Source organism: Triticum dicoccoides, chromosome 5B (assembly GCF_002162155.2).
Source record: "Triticum dicoccoides isolate Atlit2015 ecotype Zavitan chromosome 5B, WEW_v2.0, whole genome shotgun sequence".
Taxonomy (NCBI): Eukaryota; Viridiplantae; Streptophyta; class Magnoliopsida; order Poales; family Poaceae; genus Triticum; species Triticum dicoccoides.
Genome location: NC_041389.1, coordinates 85,688,881 through 85,694,606, shown reverse-complemented (window position 1 = coordinate 85,694,606; position 5,726 = coordinate 85,688,881).

Genomic DNA, 5,726 nt, shown 5'->3' with positions numbered 1-5,726 from the left:
TGCATCCCCGGCCTATATATCTCCCCCCACTGCGCTAGCCAACCCCAAACACATCCACCTCCACTACAGCCGCAAGAAGAAGGGTAGATGCTTCCTGTGCCTTGCTAGTGACCACAACATCGCCGACTGCCGCGACCCCGTTCGGTGCTCCCGCTGCTGGTGCTCCGGCCACCGGAGTTACAGGTGCAAGGCCGTCCGCCTCCTCCCGTTCTTCCCTCCTATGCCCCCAACTCCTCGTATTAATCCAGCTTTCGTGCTGCCTCCTTGCAGCTCAATGGCTCATACCACGGGTACCCACACCGCCTCCGGCTCCTCGGCCGGCTCCGCGCTCTCCGACGGCGCACCAATCTGGTTTGGCTCCCACTGCGTCCTCACCAACGACCTGCCTCCATTCCGTCTCCCACCCATCTTCGGGCCACGTGCATCTTCATCCTCCTCCCCGCCGCCGTCCTTCGCACCACCCCCGCCTCCCTCTCCTCTCCACGTCCCCTCCGCTGCATCAGCCTACACACACTCACCTCCACATGTCCCTCTCCTCGTCCCCCCCACCTGTCTTGTTCGACAGGTTGACAACATCGCATATGTGCACCTAGACACACCCCTCCACAACCCCTTCAGATTCATTCGCCAAGCCATTGCTCACCACCGCAACAACCCAGCCTTCGGCCTCACCTCTGCTTCCCGTGGCGCCGGCCGTCTCTCCTTCCACAACGTGGAGGAGCGACTGGCGGTCACTGGCCATGGCCCTATCCACTTCCAGGGCAACACGCTCTTCTTCGAAAGCCCAGAACACGCCGACAACAGGTCCACTGCCATCTTCCTCCACATGGCTGAGATCGAAGCCTTCGACTTCCCGGACGAGCTTTGGCACCCTGAGGGTGTCGACTACTTCTTCTCCCACCTTGGCGACTTCGTCTCCGCAGACCAACACTGTTTCCAGGGCGACTACTCCAGTGTCCGCGCTCTGGTCATGGTGGCCCGTGATTTTGTCCTTCCACCATGCCTTATGGTTCGGCTCCCCGACAACGACGTTGTCATCGTCAAGCTTGAGAGTCGTGCGTTTTTCCGCCATGGATCTCAGGCCTCACCCTTCTCCTCGGAGGATGAGGACTATGGTACCCTCTCCTCCCTCGCCACAATCCCACACCTCTCTCCGTCCTCCATCTCACAGATCAGAAACATCGCGACGGCTATGTCACCATTTGCTTGCGTCCCGGAGTCTCCCACGGGCCCTCCTCCTTCGCCTGTGGACCGGCCTCTCGAAGGCATCCCGATCTTGGCTGTCATGGCCGATGGCATGCCCGTCGCCATGTTGGTTCACGCCCCTTGGGCTCCCCATGCTCGCCCTCCCTCTCCGGCTCGGGATCGGGCTCGCCTTCGACCCCATCGCTCTCCTCTAGCCCTACCACCACCCCCACCTTCTACTCCGCTCCCTGTTGCACTGTCCCCTCCGCCATCTCCTGCTGCTCCCTCGGCCGTGCTCTCGCCGGAGCCAACCCATGAATACCTGGCTAGGCGTATCAGCAGGCGCGCTAAGATGGCGGCGGACTCTGGCATCAAGGCCAGGCGCAGCGCCAGGCTGGCTGAAATCAAGCCGCCTGTCTACTCCACCATGACCGCCAGGGCCATGCGCTCCAAGGCCAAGAAACTCGACCTGGTTGCTGCGTCCAAGGATCTTGCGGATGCCCTGATCCATGCTCGTCTTTGCGACGAGTCTGGGTCCGTCGACGGTGCGTCTCGCGGCCTCGCCTCTCCTGAAGATCTTGCTGCTGTTGCTGCGGCCTGCGGTGCCTCGCAGGATGCGGTTGCGGACATTGCGTCCGGCTCTGGTGACCCAGACTCGCCATGATCAAGCCTCCGTTCAGTGCCCACGCGTGGGCTGGCCAACTACGGCCATGTATCCGGTCCCTAGTTCCACTATGTAGTTGTTATCGTAGTCAGACCGAACCTGGTTGGGTGCTCACGCCTACTTCTGTCAGCTCGTCCTGCTGTACCTTGACACGATATGGTTGTCGATCGTGTCAATACCTCTATGTATGGTGCTACCTCAAGTTTCCTCTATGAAGAACGCTTCCTACTCTATTGTATCTTGGAATGTTCGTGGTCTAGGAGATAATGACAAGTGCGCAAATGTGTTCTCTGAATTAAACTGTTTACGACCGTCCATAGCCCTCCTTCAAGAAACCAAGCTACAAAAACCAGACACCATCAAGCTTCGTTCGATTCTGCCTCGCTTCCTTGACTCCAACAATCACCTTGACGCTTCGGGAATGGCGGGAGGCATTCTTTCGGCCACAAACTCACGTTGCTTCTCGCTTACCAATTGCCAACACAAACGATTCACATCAACCTTAACTCTATCATGTCTTGCATCGCCACACAACATCTTCGTTACAAATGTTTACGCTCCATCACAACGTGATCTAAAAACGGAATTCCTTGACGAACTAAAAACAATTGAACCACCTACACAATCACCCTGGCTCCTCATTGGTGATTTCAACATCACCAGATTCCCCCACGAGCGTAATAACGCTAACTTCCACAGATCATAGGCCGACGCTTTCAACGATACAATTGACCACCTTCCCCTCATAGAGTTGCCTCTACTTGACAGAGAGTTCACCTGGTCAAATAAAAGACAGTCCCCTACTCTAATTAGGCTAGATAGAGTGCTGATCAACTTAGCCTGGGATGCCATGTTCCCAAACTCTCACTTAACCTCTCTCACTAGGTTCATTTCGGATCACGTACCGCTCCTAGTCACAATATCTACGTCCGTCCCATCTTCCCGCATTTTCCGATTTGAAAAATTCTGGGCCTCATTTCCAAAATGCACTGACATTGTGCGTGAATGCTGGCAGCCCATCCCTGTTCATCGCAGGCCAACTGACCTGGCCGCCGCCCTCGCTGGCTGCATCAAATCTACTCGCTCCGCACTAAAGTCTTGGGCCAAAACCCTGAAGCCCATCTATCAACGGGAAACTGACTGTAAACTGGCTATCCAGGCCCTCGATTTGAACGAAGAAATCGCCCCACTTCTCCCGCTCGAACAAAAGCTGCGCCTTACGCTCGCCAACCTACTTCGACTAATTATCAAACAAAAGATCGCCTTCTGGAAACAAAGGGGGAAGATACGTTTGGCCATCGACGGCGACGAGAACACTCGTTTTTTTTTCACGCCTCTGCAACCCGACGCTCGGGAACAAATAAAATCCCTATGCTTATCCACAACAACGCGGAAGTGTTCCTCCGCGAACAAAAAGCACACATTTTAAAAGTTTTTTTCCAACAACTGATTGGCACCACTAAACAAGCAACATGGAACTTCAGCCTTCTGCAACTATACCCCTCTCCCCTCCCCCAGCTTCGTGACCTAACGCTACCCTTCTCACACGATGAAATCCACCGAGCCTTTCTCTCCATGAACACAAATGCCAGCCCCGGACCAGATGGTTTCGGGCCAATCTTCTTCAGAAAATTTTGGCACATTATCAAACCATCCATCCTACCCTTTTTTGCGGCCTTCCAAGGTCAAACATGCTCACTAGAACGATTCAACCGAGCCTACATGGTACTACTACCAAAAACTCAGGCGCCAACGGCTCCTGATGCATTTAGACCAATCTCCCTCCAAAACTGCACGCCAAAGGCTGTTGCAAAAATCCTCACTAACAGAGTCAAGCCTCTAATACCGCTTCTCATTCACTATGATCAGACAGGCTTCCTCCATGGACGTAACATTGCCGAAAACTTCATTTATGCTGCAGACATTCTCAGAACATGCCACACTCGCAAAGCTCAAACTATGGTCTTTAAGTTGGACTTCAGAAAGGCATTTGACTCCATAAACTGGACATCCCTCATCCGTATTCTTACAGTACGTGGCTTCCCCTCAATATTCTGTGATTGGGTGCAAGATATCCTCTCCACTGGCAAAACGGCCATCCTTTTGAATGGTGTTCCTGGGCCCTGGATCCAATGTCGATGTGGCCTTAGACAGGGGGATCCATTCTCTCCGTATCTGTTCATCATAGTCGCAGATGTCCTCCAAAGATTAATTGCCAAAGCTTTTCAACCTAACATCCTATGCCACCCTCTAAGACCCAATGAACCCCCAGTGACATTGCAGTACGCAGACGACACTCTCATTATCGCTGCTGCGAGCGATGCAGCAACCCTGATTCTCAAAAAAACACTCCATGACTTCGCTATGGCGACAGGATTAACGATCAATTACCACAAAACTGCTCTTCTCACAATTGCCACGGAACCTGAAACCCAAAAAAACATTGCTACTACTATAGGCTGCTCAACATCCGAATTCCCACTGCAATACCTAGGCCTTCCACTTTCCCCTTCAAAATTACCACTGACAGCTTTCGACCCTATCATAGACAACTTTCGAAAGTTCCTCTTTGGCTGGGTGGCACGCCTTCTCTCTAGAGGGGCCAGACTCACCCTCCTGACCGCTGTTCTTGACTCCTTAACAGTCTATTTCATGTCTGTTTTCAAGCTACCAAAATCCATCCTAGCCAAACTTGATGCTATTCGGAGAGCATTCTTCTGGTCTAACGAGTCTACATGCACTGGGGCAAGCTGCCTTGTCGCGTGGAAAAATGTTTGCAAACCTAAAGATACTGGTGGTCTAGGCATTAAAAATCTTGAGATCCAAAACCGTTGCTTGCTTATGAAATTTTCCTCTAAGATTCTGCAACACCCAGATGTCCCATGGACCCTCTGGTTCAACCAACAACATCCTTTAGGCATTGCTGCAAAAACTTCACGGCCCTCCTTTCTTTGGAGGGTTATCAACAATAACCTACCACTTCTCATTGAACACACCTTTGTCATCACATACAATGGCCTCTCCACCTTCTTCTGGCTTGATAAATGGCTGCTGCAATCACCACTTCAAAAAGTTTTCCCCAACTTATACTCCCACTCCATTGATGACAAGGTACTAGTGGCTACTGTCTGCCAAACCAGCTTATTAACGAACCTGCGGAATCGTCTATCTAACGCTGCGGCTCGCGAGCTCGAGTGCGTGTTGTTGTTGTTGCAGGATTTCCAACAGGTCGACCAACCGGACGAACGGTCGCTCACGCATGGCCTGCCGTTCTCAGCAAAGAACACATACTCCACCATTGTTGCTGATGACTACATCGACCCATATCACAGCCTTGTTTGGGACTCTAAAGTCCCGATCAAGGTCAAGATCTTCGCCTGGCTTCTCCTACGCGATCGGCTAAACACGAAGGCAAACTTGTTTCGCAAGCACATTGCTCAAACAGCTGCATGCCCCCGCTGTCAAGATCCTCATGAAGATGCGCTTCACCTCATCTCCTGCTGCTCTTATGCTACACAAGTATGGGCTGCCTTGGGGTTGCACGCTCCAAACTCCCTCGACAGCCTGCTTCAACACCAAACGCTTCCAGGCCTCAACCCCAACATCTGGCCATCCGTCGCTCTTACTATATCTTGGAAACTTTGGGACTCAAGGAATGCACTAGTATTCAGAAACGAGGATCATTCTCACAGAACCACGATTCGCAACATTGTAAATGACTTCTCTCTTTGGGTGTTTAGGTTCAAAAAGAACGAGGACAAATTATTCGCTAAGCAATGGTTGTACTTCCTTTACTCAGCTACACCCTAGAAGGATGATGTAGTAACTTATCTCTGTTGTAATCCTCCAAAAACCCTTTTGAGTGGTAATATATTCA